Below are 18,976 nucleotides of genomic sequence, written 5' to 3'. Positions count from 1 at the left end.
CTTGTCCATCCAATGGATGGTTGTGAGCATCCACTTATGTATTTTTCAGGCACTGAAAGAGCCTTGCAGGAGACAACTATATCAGGTTCCTATCAGCAAAATCTTGTTGGCATCTGCAATATAATCTGGGTTTGGTGGTTGTGTATGGGATGGATTCCCAGGTGCAGCAGTCTCTGGATGGTCATCCCTTCAGTCGGTGCTCTGAATTTTGTCTCTGTAACTCCTACCCTGGGTATTTTCTTCCCCCCTTCTAAGAAGGATCAATGTATCCACACTTTGGTCTTACTTCTTCTTTAATTTCATGTGTTTTGCAAATTGTATCTTGGGTATTCTGAGGTTTTGGGCTAATATCCACTTATCAGTGAGTGCATATCATGTGTGTTCTTTTGTAATTGGGTTACCTCACTTAGGATGATATCCTCCAGATCCATCCATTTGCCCAAGATTTCATAAATTCATTGTTTTTAATAGCTGTGTAGTACTCCATTGTGTAAATGTACCACATTTTCTGTATCCATTCCTCTTTTGAGTGACATCTGGGTTCGTTCCAGCTTCTGGTTATTATAATTAAGGCTGCTATGAACATAGTGGAGCATGTGTCTTTTTAAAAAAAAACTGATAAAAAATATGAAGCAATGAATAAGTCATAGTAAGCAATTAAATCATATTGTTTAGGTCCACAAAGCATCAATGAATAAAAGAAAAATTTAGAATTGTCATAATGGAAACTACAAAAATTAAAAAGAAAACCTACAACATCAAAGAAAAATAGTTGAGGACAGTCATGTTTATATATGTTGGCTTTCTGGTAAATGTGGTACACCTATGAACGTCCACTATTAGATGATGGAATATGGTTCATTGATGATCCTTCCTTTTACTATAATTTCCTAGGTCATTAGAGTCTATTAATCATTTTAATTTTTTATTCCTTTAATATCTATTATATTAAAATTCCTATAAAAACCAAGAAACATTCATCCTCTCAGTCTAAAACTTTTTAATAGAAATTTTAATTTAAGTAAAATATAATTTTATCACCCATTGTCTTTTATACCTCCAATACCTCCCATATTGCCTCCTTCAAAATCCTCCCATATCGTCTCTTACCCCTCTCCAACTGATGGCCTTTTTTCTTTAATTATATTTTTAAAAAATGTTTTTATTTATTTTCCAATACTTCTATAATTGTGTAACATAATTTTATCACATTCACTTCTCATTCCTACTTTTTATATCCTCATCCTATTCCCACTGGGATGCTTCCACTCATGTTAAAAAATAATCCTCTGAATTTAATTAGATTAGTCTACATGTACATGAGTCTGTGACTATTTATTGGACAATGGACTGTTTACCAATGGCTGCAACTCTGAGGAAAAATTATTCACTTCTCTAACAACCATTAGGTGTCAGTTCATCCTCATTTGGCCTTATGTGTCCCTCCCCCTTATCCCAGTGGAAAACTAAAAGGCTCCATTTGTGCAGGATCTTGTAAAAGTAACCACAAAAGTTGTACATTCGTGATTGGATCAACCACATCATGGCAGAAAGTAGACTTTCACAGCATTTCTGCACATCCTCCGACAAGCCCTTTCTTTCTGCCCTCTTTCCTTCGATGTTCCATGAGACCTTCCATTTATGGCTGCAGTTTCCACAGTCACTTACTCTCAATACTGCCAGAGGTTCACTATTGGTTCACAATGCTGGCTTAACTGAGTGTAATTGCAATGTAAATGTCTTGGATGGAGTTCTACTTCTTTCTCTGGTATAACTCCCTGCAAAATCTTTATAATATTTAAAGATATTTTACTTCTATTGTCTTTTAAGGATGACGACACATGAGGGAATTAAAGATGAATGAAATATAATCACATTTGTCACTATAATCACAAAGGGGTCTTTCTAATATTCTTGTTTCAATACACAACTCTGTTATAAGCATCTGTACATAGTAGTCATTTTTATCACCACAATACTAGTAGTGATTTCTACTCCAACCGTTCCTACAAAGAAGTACAATGCATGTCATATTGTGGGAACTTAAACATACAAGTAATAACATATTAGATGAAAAGAGAAACTACATAAATGAATTTGTTATTTTACTGTATTTTACTATGTGGGGAAAAGAATTGCCCTTTAGTAAATATGTTATCATTTTTTAAGGTAATGTTTAGGATGATTAAATTATTTTTACATTGCATTTTCCATATATAGAATATAGTATTATAATAATAATGATAGTAATAAAAAACAACCTGCTCATATTGTCTATAATCTCACTGTCCTTTTTGCTATAGGTATTGGTAGATAGCACCAGGTAATAGTTAACTTTCACATCTATACTACATGGAAAACATACCCTTGTATGTATATAATTTATTCCTTGAAATGTAAGTGATAGAACATTTAGTCAGCAAATATATTTTATTGCCTTTTTAAGGTTTTATTAAAATATAAACCTCAATGAAATTTTATTAGGTATGTTCATTTTCTTCACCAGTGTCTAGGATTTAGAAACCGGTGACATGTTTGCTTCTGTGTTTTATAGGCATTCTAGCTGGGTACAAATTTTATTTGATTTAATCCTTTGGAAGCTTGCATGATGTCTTTTGGTACCATGAAAACTTGTTCTCAGTGAGGAGACATTTATACCTGTTCTTGCTGAGGGGCATGTTTGTTTTGGACTGAAATATGTGGTGTCTTTAGCAATATGGAATCTTCTTCTACCTCTGGATTTCAACTGATGGAAATAGCCATATGCTGGCTCTGTGATGTGGGATTCCCTTGCATAGTCCTAACCACCAACTAAAGAGAGAAGGCTTCTCATGTATGGTATAGAAAGCCAAGTTTCTCACATGGTTCCTGGGGTTAAAACAAAAAAACAAACAAACAAATAAACGTATGCTTGTGGATCAAACAATTTACAAAACGTGCTTTCTCCATAAACCTGGCTATGTGATCCTTATTGATATTTTTATTATTTTTTCTTTTACTACTATTTATCATTCCATTCATCTACATCTCAAGTGATATCCCACTTCTAGGTTATCCCCTCTGCCAATGCCCCATCCCACATCTGCCAGCCCCCTCCTTTTTTGCCTGTATGAGAGTGCTCCTCCACCCACCTACATTCTCCAGCCCCACCACTCCAGCATCCCACAACTCTGGGGCATCCAACCTCCCCAGGACCAAGGGTCTCCACTCCCATTGCTGTTGGGCAAGGTTATTCTCTGCCTCGTATGCATCTGGAGCCATGGATCCTTCCAGGTATACTCCTTGGTTGGTGGTCTAGTCTCTGGGAGAAGTGGGTGGTCAGGCCAGCCTATGTTGTTCTTCCAATGGATTTGCATTCCCCCTCTGCTCCTCCAGTCCTTCTGACAGCTCCCCCACCAGGTTCCGTGAGTTCAGCTTAATGGATGGCTCTAAACGTCCACTTCTGCAATGGTCAGTTGCTAGCCGGTCCTCCTCAGGAACTGCCACACTTGGTTCCTGTCTGTAAGAGCCTCTTGACCATGGCAACACTGTTGGGTTTGCTATCTGCAGACGTGATGGATCCCCAGGTGGGGCTGGTCACCAGTTGGCCCTTCCTTCAGTCTGTGTTCCATTTGTGTGTGTGTGTGTGTGTGTGTATGTTCTTCCTTTGGACAGGAACATTTCTGGGTTTAAAAAACTTTGAGATGGGTGGATGGCCCCATCCCTCAACTAGGTTCTGTGCCTAACACTGGAGGTAGTCTCTGCAGGTTTTCTCTCTCCCTTTTTTGCTCATTAAGGTCAATCCCATTGGGTCCTGGGAGCTTCATGTCTCCCTGGTGTCTGGGACCCTCTAGAAGCTATCTCCAGTTCTTCATCCCTCTGTCTGCTACCTATTTTTATTCAATTCCTTGACCCTTTGTACCTCTCTCATGTCTCCTCCAGATTCTGATACTGTTACACTTATTTCCTCCTCTTCCTTTCTCCCTGCCTTGTCCCCCTCTCCTTCCACCTCCCACAATTGTCCTGTTTCCCCCTCAATGCAGGAATGAAGCATCTACCCCCTGATCTTCCTTTTTTTTACACTCCATATGGGCTATAGGTTGTATCATAGTCACTGTGAACTTTTGAATTAGTATTCACTTATTAGTGAGTACATGCCATGTGCATTCTTTTGTGTCTGGGTTACCACATTCAGGATGATATTTTCTAGTTCCATCCTTTTGCCTAAGAATTTCATGAATTCACAGTTTATAATAGCTGAGTATTATTTCATTGTATATATGTACCACGTTTTAATATTCTAGCTGAGTACTACTCCATTCTTTTCTCAGTCACTCAGATATAAACAAGCTCCTAAAGGCTTAATTGTGAGATTTACTCCTGTCATGCTGTCTTAACAAACTATTCTCTGACCTGTGAAACAATCTTAGTCCTTGCTCCCATAGGTTATATGAATTCTTGTCATCCAGTTGGTCACAACAAAGAGAAAAGCATTTAATAAGTATTTAAAACATGATCAATGTAATTATGTACTTGAAAAACATGGATTTATAAAACATACTGCTATGTAGAATTAATACATACTTATTAAAATCTATTTTAACATAAAGAAGTCAGTTTGTGACGGCAGCTATACCACTTCATAGAGAATAGCATGACTCCACTGTTGCTTAGAAACCATGTTTAATTCAATATAAACAGCTATTGCCTACTTATAAATTTTTAATGTATTGTAAATTTAGAAATTGCTTCTTTGAATTTCCACTGTTGACCTACACATACAAGCAAACTGGAATAGGTAAATCGTGTTTGTGATTAATGAACTTCAGTCACAGTTTTGCCAGTTTGCCTAATTGAGGAGGCAAAATTAAAGAAGATACTTTAAATTTAACCAAAATAATTCTTCAATATAATTTCCCCACATCTAAGAGGATAAGTAAAAAATAAAAAGATCCATTTTTCCATCATTAACAATGTTTGAAAGCAACTCTGTCATCTCAAGAGAGCTATTTTAGCTTAATGCAAGCAATTATTAGCAGTTAACAAGAATGATAGGGGAGAAACCAAATGAAACAACATTTAAGCTAGTGAGGTAGTTAATCCTTTTCAAAGCACTGTGCTCTATCTTCATGAATGTTTCCAAATAATACTGCCTCATCTTTTCTTCCTGTTTTACAAACAAAAATACATCAATCACTTGTCAGTATTACATGAATGTAGGTCTAAGTTGTAATTTAGGAGAATTTCGGGTGTATAAAGCAACTTCAGATAACAATTAGTTAGAAGCAATAAATGAACACCATGGGAAACTAATATATAGTTGTTGAACATGAGTCAGTTCATCACCATTTTCTTTAAGCTCATAAAATATTGCCACTGAAAATCTTAGCATTCACCAGAGAAAGGTAGGGGAAGAAATTTTCGCCAGCAAAAATAATACCAGAATAATTATTATTGAAATTTTGGAGACAAAATTTAAATTCTTTCGGAGCATTTGTAAAAAGTATGATTTTGAAAATTCTAGTTGATTTCTTGATATTGAGAAGTTCGAACTTCAGTATTGTTACTTGACATTTTTAGTATATTACATTTAAATGATAGTGGTCATATATATTCATTTCTACCTCCCTTCAATATTGGTACCACTCCTTTTATTTCTCATTTTCCTTAAATTTTCTTATTAATTGTTTTTGTTATTAGTGCCAAACCCTTACCTAGGTCTCTAATGAGTGCTGTCTCAATATATTCTCACTTTGCCATGAACCAGAGCATGAGCAATTTTCTACTGCCACCAAAGGAAAAGTGAACAGCCATCAACTAGCCAGAACTCCCACGACAGGGGTGGGATCTTGGGGTTTCTTCCTCCATACATCATGGAATCCTGACAGGCTTGCCCTTGTGTAGATAACCACAAATGCTGTGACTTGGTGGTTAAAGAACCAAGATTACAGTGGGAAAACAGCATTCCAGAATTCTCAACCTGTACTGCCTCTTATTTCTCTCTGACCAACATTCCTTAATTTTCCTTAACATTAGACTGTAAAAGGTTGACATATGACTCATCCATATCTGCGTCCTCGGAGTTATTTATACATGCTGCTTTGGCCAGATATGAGTTGTTGCACTAACACTGCCCAGATCAGAAAGAAACATCTCTGACCAAAGTTGAAAGTAGTACAAAACCATTTAGAAGACTACTTGATAGCATGACCATTTAGCAAAATAGGTTCTGATCAGGGGCCTGTGGTTTGTACATTCATAAGCTTCTGACAAGGTTTTTATTTCTATAAATGAAATTCTTTACGTGGAGGAGGCTTCATATTCAATCAGAAAGTAAAGAATTATCACTATAACCATAATGCCAGTATTGAAGCAGTAGGCATGTATTTTCAGTTTGATTATTTTTTCCAGCACTCATAGTCGAGTACTGTGTAAGACCATTCATGTTATTTCTCTCACAGAAGATTACAGTCAACATCGAGAGTGATTTTTGTCTAACTCCATGTTGATTTTGCTAAGTGCTACAAGCAATGTGTGTAATATCCTCATCTTTGGTGTCTTCCTACCTAAGTACAGTAGACAACCAAAAGCAATGGCTATAGCTAATGTTTCAGGTGACTCTGGGGACTTCCTTACCAATAAATCATAAAGAAATATCCTATGACTATCACTGAGATTTTCATCTCATTACCTATATTTTCTGCAATACTTCTGTTATTATAATAAGGTACTTCTGTTATTCTACTTTCAAGTTTCATTTCTTTCCTTACTCCTTTAGAATGTGCATTATACCACAATACATGTGTGTGTGTGTGTATATATATATATATATATGCATTTGCATATGTGTATCTACATGTGTATATATTTGCCAATATATGTTTATATAGCAGATATACTACATTGCCCAACAGATTGGCTTGTATGCAGCATATGCTCAATATTCATTACTTGAAAGAATAAATAAATAAATATTTCTCAAATTGAGACTCTGATCAAGTAAGAGTGGTAAATAATGAAAGTTATATGTTGACGAGATAAAATAACTAGAGTAGCTAGAGAAATTTCCAGATGTCAGAGGTAAAATTAATGTAGGTAGAGTCTAGTAAACTATGATATTTTTCACATACCCACTTTCCATTTAAGAAACTCATCTGGTAAGCATTTTCATTTCTGCCTGAATACCAAAATCACTTTTGTAACTTAAAAAGAAATTTAATGCCTGGGTTCACTTCCCAGAAATTATGATATGTCTACAACAGCATGTCATTGTATTCCTTACCATAATGAACTATTGTTTCAAAGATACATTTAAGTAGTCCAGTGTGCCAGATGAAAGAATTACTTCTTAAACTCTGCTTCATTTATAACCCTTTGTGGCTGAAAAAAAAATGTTGTATGACTCTGGGTTTAGTGGCCAGTAAAATCAAGAACTTACCACAAGTAAATCAGAAAAATGTTTTAGAGCTGAAAAGATTAGCTAGTTAGTAAAGAGCTTACTCTCCAATCATGATCCTCTGAGTTTAGATCTCCAGCAATGCAGGAATCTGGACACAATGATTTGTGCTTGAAAGTTTTGTACTAGGGAGAAACCTATAAATTTCCTAGCTATCCAATAGAGCAGAATCAGTTAGCTCCAGGAAATCGAGACTCTTTTTCATAAAGCAAAAATGCAAAGAAGAAGACAGCCAACATACGACTTTGGACTACGTCTACTCACATATGTGTACACACATACACAAAGCAACATATATACACACATGTATACACAGACACACACTAAAAATATTTATACTTTATATATATATATATATATATATATATATATATATATATACCTTTTATTTATTAATGATAAAAACAAATTTCTATGTTTAGTATATAGATATTTACCCTGATATTATACATGCTGATGAATTATGGTAGGAAAATATGAGTTTTTGTTTTCTGTAATTAAGTAATTACTATTTAAGGTAGTAAAAACACTATCATTTATAACATATAATAATAATTCCTAATCTGTGCCAACATATTTCAGGCAATATTTGTGAGCATCAGTACTATAAAGGCCTACACTGTGCAAAGCACACATGGCAGGTGTTTAAAACCAACCCTGCAGCAAAGTTTCATGACACAACACTACATAATGATTCTAGAAGCACCTGAGATACATTAGATATTTGCCTTTAATTAAATTTTGGTTGTTGTCTAGTTTTCATGACAACCACATTCAGTTGTGAGACTCCTGCATTTATGAGAAATAACTGAGTTCAACTCATGCTATTTGATTATGGAAATAATTCATCCTTGAAGCTTCACATTTTGTATCCCTCAAGTACAAATGACAGTACTAAACATGTAGTGAAATACATGAACAAATGAGATACTAGTCATTAAAGATCCAAACAGAAATAGTTGCTCAGTAATTTCTTTTTCTGTCATGTTCTTCTTTTCTTCTGGCCATAATGTTCCATATTATTTCAAGATCAAGTTTTATCCAAATAAAACTGTTTATCTGTTTCTGTCTCAATGTCTAAAAATCTTTTAAACAGACAAGTGTTTGTTCTTTCATACCTTCAGTATCATTGTGTTCATACACTTGATATTCTGAATCAGACAACTTGTTTTCAAGTGCTAATGCTGCATCTTTGCTATTTTCCTTACATGCCTTGGGCTTTCTAAAAATCTGTGTCTGTATGAGGCATTGAAAAAAATGGTTCCCACACCAGAGAGACATTGCTAGATTAAAACGAAAACAGTAGTTAGGGATTAGAATATTTTAACATTATTTCTTATTCTATCTCAAAATATAAAGATTTTGGGGGAATGTATAAATGTGCTAAATCTTGTTTTTAAACACATTTTATCTCCTAAAATATTAGTCATTGAGTTTGTAGTAAATGCCTGTGTGCATGCCTGAATAAGGTTTTCCTCTTCTGTGTATTTCCTATCATATTTTTTTTCTAAAATATAGTCATTTATTCATTTCTTTAATTTGTTGTAGTGATTTTTATGGTTACCCAGGTTGTATCATACATCAGCATTAATATTGTTTTTACTTCTCAAAGGTGTTTAGAATTAGTTGAATATATAATTACTTACATAGACTTGTAAGCCTATTTATCTTTAAATTTGTGGTTGATTACATAATTTCTCTATTTTTCCTTTCCCTTTCTTTCTTTCTTTCTTTCTTTCTTTCTTTCTTTCTTTCTTTCTTTCTTTCTTTCTTTCCCCTTCCCCTTCCCCTTCCCCTTCCCCTTCCCCTTCCCCTTCCCCTTCCCCTTCCCCTTCCCCTTCCCCTTCCCCTTCCCCTTCCCCTTCCCCTTCCCCTTCCCCTTCCCCTTCCCCTTCCCCTTCCCCTTCCCCTTCCCCTTCCCCTTCCCCTTCCCCTTCCCCTTCCCCTTCCCCTTCCCCTTCCCCTTCCCCTTCCCCTTCCCCTTTTCCCCTTCTCCTTCCCCTTCCCCTTCCCCTTCCCCTTCCCCTTCCCCTTCCCCTTTCCCTTTCCCTTTCCCTTTCCCTCCCCTCCCCTCCTCCTCCTTCTCCTCTTTCTTCTTTTTCTTCTTCTTCTTCTTCTTCTTCTTCTTCTTCTTCTTCTTCTTCTTCTTCTTCTTCTTCTTCTTCTTCTTCTTCTTCTTCTCTCTCTCTCTCTCTCTCTCTCTCTCTCTCTCTCTCTCTCTCTCTCTCTTTCTTTCTTTCTTCCATCCTTTACATTTCAAATGCTGCCCCCTTTCTGGTCCCCCCTTAAGGAATCCATCCCCCATTCACCTTCCCCTATACCTCTGAGAGGATAGGCCCATCCTCTACCCAAGCACATCACATCAAGTCTATGAATCCTCTCCCACTGATATCAGACAAGGCATTCCTCTTGAGGAACAGATTCCACAATCAAGCTACAGCTTTAGGGACAGCTTTGCTCCAGTTGTTGGGGCCCCCCAGGGAGACTGAGCTGCACATCTGTGACATATGTGCTGGGAAGCTTGGTCCATCTCCTGTATGGTCTTCAGTTGAAAGTTCAATCTATGAGAGCTTTAAGGGTTCAAGTTAGTTAACTCTGTTGCTCCTCTTGTTGGGTTCCTCTCCATTTCACACCATCAATACCTCCCATAACTTTTCCATAAACATCCCCAACCTCTCCATTGTTTGACTATGTGTGTCTACATCTGTCTGAGTCAGCTGTTGAGTAGAGCCTCTCAGAGCACAGCCATGACAGACTTCTGTATGCAAGTATAACAGAGTATCAGTAATATTGTCAGGGATTGGTGCTTGTTCATTGAATGTGTCTCAAGTTGGTTATTGGTTGGCAATTCCTTTAGTCTCTAATTTTCCTATATTTATTAAGTCCAAAATAAAATATCATGGGGGCACACTATCATGCACTATTTAAAGTTCTTTACAAAGCAGTCTCCTTGCTTGTTCTTTTTCCTTAACCAATATATATTCATTTTACAAATTGTATTTCATTGTGACATTTTCACAAATGTGTTTAATCACATTCATTTCCTATTATACTTTCTTTTCTCACTTATCAAGGATCCTTACTGGGACCCTTCCTCTTTTCAAATAGTAGGCACTTTTCTTTCATGTATCTCAATATAGATAACACTCAAAAAAGAAAAAGTACAACATGTGCCTTTTTGAGACTGGACTATTCCCATTATTACTATGTCCAGTTCTGTTTGTTTATGTACCCTCAGTAAATGTTATTCATTACTGCTATAATCTTTTGTTTCTTCATGGATACAAGGCTACTGATCATTTTCAGTATGTTATTGCATCTAAGTAACCCTCCCAAGTTATGAAGTTTTGCCAACTACTGATGTTCTCAGGGTGATTTTACTGTTTATCTCTCTCTAATGTAACATTGTCTAAGATTTTGTTCTAAGCAAATCTATTAATCCTTTCATTCCCCCAGCATCATGTTCATGCAGTGAGTTGTGTGAAACAATAGTATAGTGTTTGCAAGAGGTAATAATAAAATGTATTCTATTATAGCAGTCTGACTCAGCAGATTTCTTTGTCATTTTCATTAAAACTATCCCAGTTTGTAAGAGGTATTTGATGTAAACTTAATAACAGGGAAGACAAAGCTCCAACTAGACATTGCTCTCCATAAATTAAAACCAAAGTACCATGACGGGTTACATCTAATGAAGTTGTTGGCCAAACTGACCCCTTGAAAATCCCAGCATAACTCAGGCTATTGGTTGATCACTATAACTTAATAACAAGGCACTACTGCTGAAGTTAACACCTACATAGATCCTCAAATACAGAGAAGTTGACCATGTACTTACCTAAAGCCTTCATTCCTTCTAACTAGTATTAATGATACTGGAAGGTACCCTGCAAACCACCAGAGGAAAAAGGTAAAAACCAACTTTCCTGCAAACTCTTTGATGTAAAATTATGACTTGCCCATGAGATTAGTTAGTATAATAGAGGCACTGTGGAAGTAAACAACCACTATCTGATTAGAGTTAAAGCCCACTCCATAGATGGTACACATGTCTGACATTGCTGGGTAGTAAAATCCTAAGATATGAAAGGCCAGGGACCTAGGGGAAAACCAAATGCTACTGTTTTAAAAGATAGTAAAATGACCTCTATACTCACAGGTCAATACTTGCCCAGTCATCAGTAAAGAATTTTCTCCTACAATAGATGGTAACAAATACAAAGACACACAGCTTGGCATTGTACAGAGATGAAGAGACCCTGTTACACTCATTTCTAAATAGGATGTTCCCATCAAATTCCTCCCCACAGGGTTCAGGGGACTCTTCAGAAGAAGAGGCAGAACAATTGTAAGAGACAGTGAGGATAGAAAACTCAACGAAAACAATGCCTTCTGGATATAACAGGACTAACTCACACAAACTTCCAGAGACAGGTGGTACACAGGGCCTTCTAAGATCCAAGTCAGATGGGGACCAAATGATGGGTTGGAAAGTAGATATAAGTCCAAATCCTTAAACCAAAAGCTATGTCCAGTTGGTAATTACTAGCAATGGAAAAAATTACTTTTCTCCAATGAAGTCTCACTAGGGAAATAAATGGTACTTAAGGGCAAGTTCCATGCCCAGCAATAGATAGTCAACACAAAATGAATTCAATAGTATTTTTGGAGGATTTTTGTCTCACAATATTTTTTCTGATTTTTTTAACCTTACATATATTTGGTCTATATATTATGGTGTCTGATTTTATTTTTATTGGCTTTTTGTGTATACATATATATCTATATTTGTCTCTTGTGCTTTTTTGATTCAACTTTTAGTTATTTTGTCCTATTCTTATTTGCTTTTATTCTATTTTCTTATTCTTCTTCTTATTATTATTATTATTATTAATTTTAGATATGTGATTCTATTCTAATGAGAGAGCAAAACAATGGGTGTAGATTTGAGTGTGTGGGTAAGACAGAGAAATTATGAAGTAATTGATAGAGGGGAAACTGTAATAAAACTATATTATATGAAAATTTCTCTTTTCATTAAAAAATTACCATGTTTTTAAGTGGATGCTCATAGCCATCCATTGGAGAGAGCACAGGGTCCCCAATGAAGGAGCTAGAGAAAGTACCCAAGGAGATGAAGGGGTTTGCAGCCCCATAGGAGGAACAACAATATTAACTAACCAGTAACCCCAAAGCTCCCTGGGACTAAACCACCAGTCAAAGGGTACACATGGTGGGACTCATGGCTCTAGCTGCATATGTAGCAGAGGATGGCCTAGTTGGACATCAATGGGAAAAGAGGTCCTTGGTCCTGTGAAGGTTCCATGCCCCAGTATAGGGGAATGCCAGGGCCAGGAAACTGGAGTGAGTGGGTTGAGCAGATGGAGGGAAGGATAGGGGATTTTAGTGGGGAAACCAGGAAAAGGGATAACATTTGAAATGTAAAATAAAAATATCTAACAAAAATCAAAAAAGACAATGTTTTTCTTTTTGCTACTTCATTGTAAGAGTATATTATTTTATACATTGTTTGACATATATTTCTAATCATTTTCCCTTTTGTATTTTTGAAATATTCATTCTATTATTATTCTTGGAGAGGATCATATACTAGTACTGTATTTACTTTATGTCACCCTCTCATTTATCTAACTTCTTCCCTTTTCCCTCCACTCTTTTTCAACTTCTTGAAGTGTCCTCTCATTGATATTGTAACAAATATATACATATTTAAACATTTGTGTGTATAAATAAAAAATTCTAAGTACATATAGAGTTATACACACATACACACACACACTCACCGACACACACACTTGAACTCACTCACGTGGGACTGGCAACTCCATCAGGGATCCATCCTAGAGAAGACTAATCTGAACATAGATTCCTCAAAAGTTAAAAAAAAAAAAAAGTCTATGAGAAATTTAAATAGCTACTAAGTTAGTGAAGTTCTACATGGTTTCTTTATATATCTTACATTTTTTGAACCAATCTATCTTACTTATTCACTAGAGTTTTATAATTGATTACTATCTCAAACATAAACTTAGTTTTATCCAACAGGGTCTCCCTGGAGATACAAATCACTCTTTTTTTTTTCTTTTTTTTTTCTTTTTTTTTTATTACATCTTTTCCTCAGTTACATTTCCAATGCTATCCCAAAAGTCCCCCATACCCTCCCCCCTACTTCCCAACCCACCCATTCCCATTTTTTTGGCCCTGGCGTTCCCCTGTACTGGGGCATATAAAGTTTGCATGTCCAATGGGCCTCTCTTTCCAGTGATGGCCAACTAGGCATTCTTTTGATACATATGCAGCTAGAGTCAAGAGCTCCGGGGTACTGGTTAGTTCATAATGTTGTTCCACCCATAGGGTTGTGGATCCCTTCAGCTCCTTCGGTACTTTCTCCAGCTCCTCCATTGGGGGCCATGTGATCCATTCACTAGCTGACTGTGAGCATCCACTTCTGTGTTTGCCAGGCCCCGGCATAGTCTCACAAGAGACAGCTATATCTGGGTCCTTTCAGCAAAATCTTGCTAGTGAATGCAATGGTGTCAGCGTTTGGATGCTGATCATGGGATGGATCTCTGGATATGGCAGTCTCTAGATGGTCCATCCTTTCGTCACAGCTCCAAACTTTGTCTCTGTAACTCCTTCCATGGGTGTTCTGTTCCCAATTCTAAGGAGGGGCATAGTGTCCACACTACAGTCTTCATTACTCCTACATTGTTGGTGGGATTGCAAGCTTGTACAACCACTCTGGAAATCAGTCTGGTGGTTCCTTAGAAAATTGGACATAGTACTACCGGAGGATCCAGCAATACCTCTCCTGGGCATGTATCCAGATGTCCCAACCGGTAAGAAGGACACATGCTCCACTATGTTCATAGCAGCCTTATTTATAATAGCCAGAAGCTGGAAAGAACCCAGATGCCCCTCAACAGAGGAATGGATACAGAAAATGTGGTACATTTACACAATGGAGTACTACTCACCTATTAAAAAGAATGAATTTATGAAATTCCTAACCAAATGGATGGACCTGGAGGGCATCATCCTGAGTGAGGTAACACAATCACAAAGGAAATCACATAATATGTACTCACTGATAAGTGGATATTAGCCCAAAACTTAGGATACCCAAGATATAAGATACAGTTTGATAAACACATGAAACTCAAGAAGAACAAACCACTCTTAAGGCCAGGCCCCGTGCCAAGCAGCAATGGCCAACAGGAAACAAATTCAATAGCATTTTGAAGACTTTTGTTTCATAATAATTCGTCAGAGCCTTTTTGTAACCTGTCAAGTACTTTGTGTATATATTACAGTTTCATGTTTTACGGTTTTTATGGGATTTCTGTGTTTGCAAATATATTTGTCTTTGAGTCTAAATGTATTTCTTGAGATTTTTCTTTGGGCTCTTCTTTTTGCTTGTTGTTTGTTTGTTTTGTCCTATGTGGTTTTGTTTTTGTTTTGTTTTTTGATTGTTTGTTTTTTCAAGACATGGTTTCTCTGTGGAGTTCTGGCTGTCCTGGAACTCACTCTGTAGACCAGGCTGGCCTTGAACTCAGAAATCTACCTGCCTCTGCTTCTAAAATACTGGGATTAAAGATGTGTGCCACCAACGCCCAGTTTTATTTAATTCTTATTTAATATTTCAAGATGGCTTTTTGCATGAGAAAGAAAGAAAGAAAGAAAGAAAGAAAGAAAGAAAGAAAGAAAGGAAGGAAGGAAGGAAGGAAGGAAGGAAGGAAGGAAGGAAGGAAGGAAGGAAGGAAGGAAGGAAGGAAAGAAAGAAAGAAAGAAAGAAAGAAAGAAAGAAAGAAAGAAAGAAAGAAAGAAAGAAAGAAAGAAAGAACGAGAAAGAAAGGGCATATGAATATAGTTGGGTGGGTGGAGATATGTAGGATCTGGAGGGACTTTGCTTTGGAAAACATAAGGAGAATATAGTCACAACATAAAAAATGAAGTTCATGGAACAGCATATATGTAAATATGTTTCTTGTTCAATTACTTATAGTTGGACATGCATATACATTTAAAGGTAATTCAGAACAACTCTTCACTGATTATTGTTTCTAGAATATATGTGTTCTCACACATACCTCTGTCCTTCCTTCTTGTTTGTTTCCCTTGTCCAAAAAAATTTTAAATTCTGCATTTACTTTATACTACTTATGTGAACTATTGCAATTTTCTTCATTAACTCTAACATATGCAGATATTATTAAATACATGTAAAATGCTTACAACACTGTGTGATACACAGTAAACAGTAGTAAAATTATATGTGTGTATTTTCCCAAAGAATCTCTTTTCTTTGACTCTAATTTCACTGGAGATGGAAACATTTGCTACTAATATTACTCTTATTTAAGTGTTTAAACACTACTTAGATACTAAATTCTATACACTAGGAAGTAAATTCTACACACTAGGAAGTCTTATTCAAAACAATAATGAAACAATTTGAATTTTATATACACTTGATCACACAACCAAATTTGTTTTGAAGTCTAACTAACATAAATGATCTCTAAATAGGCTAATGCAATTTACTAAAATATCTATGTAACACTGTGCTTTATACTTCAGAGAAAGTACTACTTGCAATGACATTTTAAATGTTTACATGATTACTTTTCAATTATTGACCCTTTATATAAAACTTAAAACAATGTAAGTCTTTTCATTTTTTTTTTAAATTTAAAATGAAATGTTGTTTGTCTTATGTTTACAAGGCTAGCAGATAGTTATATAGGCACTCAATAGTTATTTAATGGGTGAATGAAAGAAAGGTGATTATAAGTCAAGTAGATGGATTATACTTTTCATTGAGGTCAATATGTCATTGTAAATTAAAAGCTGTCTTCAGAAATATATTAAGACAGTGTTAATACATCTCAGAAATTCAGTTTTTGAACCTTGTAAACCTCGGGCAGAATACCCCCCCCCACTCACCCCGCACCCAAGCTCAGTTCATTTCAGCATTTATTTTTTGACACACAGGGCTTCAGAGAGATAACCAGATGTGAATGAATCTTTTCCTTTTTTGGTACACTACCCTGCCAACTTAGAGATGTAGTTGAGGGACAGGAGTTCTGTATACCTGCTTTTTTCAAATGCATATGCACCTTAAAACTTCTAATTTAGCACTGTTACAATGTTGTCATGGTAAATTTAAGCAACTAGACTATGTCAAGAATGTCACCAGATATTTGACCATAATTCTGTGTGTCTATAGTGATGTGAATTTGACACCTCTTAACTTACTTGCAATCATCTATTACTCTGGAACACGCAGCTTCATAAAGCCCTGAATTAATCTTTAGGGAGAAGAATGCCTAATAAAGAACACAATAATGTGCAGCAGCTCTGGCAATAAATTTGATGAAAGGTTTCCTGAAAGCCACGGCAAAGGGTAATATGAGTCCACTTATTAGCTCTGTGTTGGTGTTATTTATGTTCTGTGACCCATGGGGAGATAAGAAATTTTATTTTGCTGCCTAGGGTCCATCCCAGGGTCTGGACATATTAGTTCTTTGGGACTAGTGTTTCTATACTGACTGGTATCTTCTAAGGAAATGTATTTCTTTGTTCAGAGAAGATTCTTGCAGAACTTTTGTTTATGTTATTGTTTTTGCTTTGTTTTGAGTTGTATTCAATTCTTTTCATCTTGTAGTTCAACAGCTGGGATATACATTGGCACCTTGGGAAGTTTTAAAAGTAGAACAGTGAATTGCATAAAATCTTTCAGTAATCCTCTATGAAACATGCTTGGGAAGCATAGAGTCAAAATGAAAGAATACAGACTTTATTGGATATCTTTCTTGGAATGTTCTCTCCTAGATTAACATCAATTTAATATTTATTGAGATTTGAAATTATATAGTTTCACTATGATGTGTATATGTTGTATGATATTGAAGCATTCAAATTTGATAATTCCATTTTTACTAATTATTTCCAATTAAATTATTTTCAGAATTGATTTGATAGAATGATCATTTTTATACTCTATGCCCATAATTGACTGTAGTTCATGACACGAGTGAAAAAGGAGAATAATAATTCAGATATATGGTGATATTATGTATCCCATTAGCAATTTCATTGAACCTTTGTAAAATACCAAGCCTATAAATATTATACCATATTATTGTCTTTTAGGATAATAATTTTATTTTTGTGAATTTCACAAAATATATTTTTATTATATTCAACTTGTACTTCTCTTCTTCTAACTTATTCTAGATCAACCTCTCATTTCCCAGCCCCAATTTTCTGCCCCCTTATTTAATACCTCTTAACCTCCCATTTACATTGCCCATATAATCAGGAATGCAATGTAGTGGATCATGTACTCAAGTGTATCAGGGCATCTACTCCATGCTCTAACGTTTACTTGATCATATTCAGATCTGCCTTGTGTAGACAATTGCAGCTTCTGAGATTTCATGAATTCTCCATGTCTACTGCTTCCCAACATCTAATTCTAATAATGTGACAATGGTCCTTGAGCTTTAATGGAAGGAATGAGAAAGATGGTCGAGTTCTGCCTAAGGTCTCTTGTACCTGTTACTTTCTGCATTTTGGCCAGTTGTAAGTTCCTTAGGTAATATTCTCCAGTGCACATGGAGGCTTCTCTGATAAAATTTGAGAGCTGTACTAAAAGTTCACAGCTAGATAAGATTATTGCAATAAAAATGAATGATGTCTTCAGCAATAGTGGTTTATTATCACCTTCTAGTAGGCAAACAAGAGCAATGGCAGTAGCCTATAATGTTTTGGGGTCATTGGAAGCTTCCGATCAAGAAGTAATGGAAAGATATATATCACTTGGCATTTAGCCTTTTATTTGGCACCCTAAATGTCTAGTATTGGCAACATACTGTTTGTAAGGTAGGTCAAATTAGACCCTGGATATTGACATACATGTATACATAATTGTATAGGTATGAAATATTTTGTTTCCTAATAGAGTTTTGGTGTACTTAGACAATGAAATATTATTCACCCATTAAGAAAAATACATTAAATTGTTAAATATACAAATGAATCTTGATATAATAATTCTTAGCAAGTTAACCTAGGCCTATAAGGACAAATATTACATGTGTTTTCCTCATTTGTGGATGCTAGCTTTGAATATTCAGATATGTTGCATTTGGAAAACACATAGAGATCAACAAATTACTAAGAGTATATGAGAAAATGGTTTAAAGGATGATAGATAGAGCATGATGGAATAGTAGTTTAAAAATAAATATTGAGATAGAATGAGTTAAGTTTGGTTGGAGGTCTCAACAGTAGTATAAAGGAGGTCATATGGGGAGGGATAGATAACACTAAAATTTTCACAAAATTCATATGCAAAGCTAACACTGTAGAAACTGTCTAACATACACATAGACATACATACAGAGAGAGAAAGAGAGAGAGAGAGAGAGAGAGAGAGAGAGAGAGAGAGAGAGAGAGAGAGAAGTTACCTTATAACATATAACATTTTAATAATATCCCCTATTAGATAGGAGA

This window comes from Mus caroli, unplaced genomic scaffold (genome assembly GCF_978045245.1).
Source record: "Mus caroli unplaced genomic scaffold, Mus_caroli_1 scaffold_5, whole genome shotgun sequence".
Classification (NCBI taxonomy): domain Eukaryota; kingdom Metazoa; phylum Chordata; class Mammalia; order Rodentia; family Muridae; genus Mus; species Mus caroli.
This window is presented reverse-complemented; position numbering follows the sequence as displayed.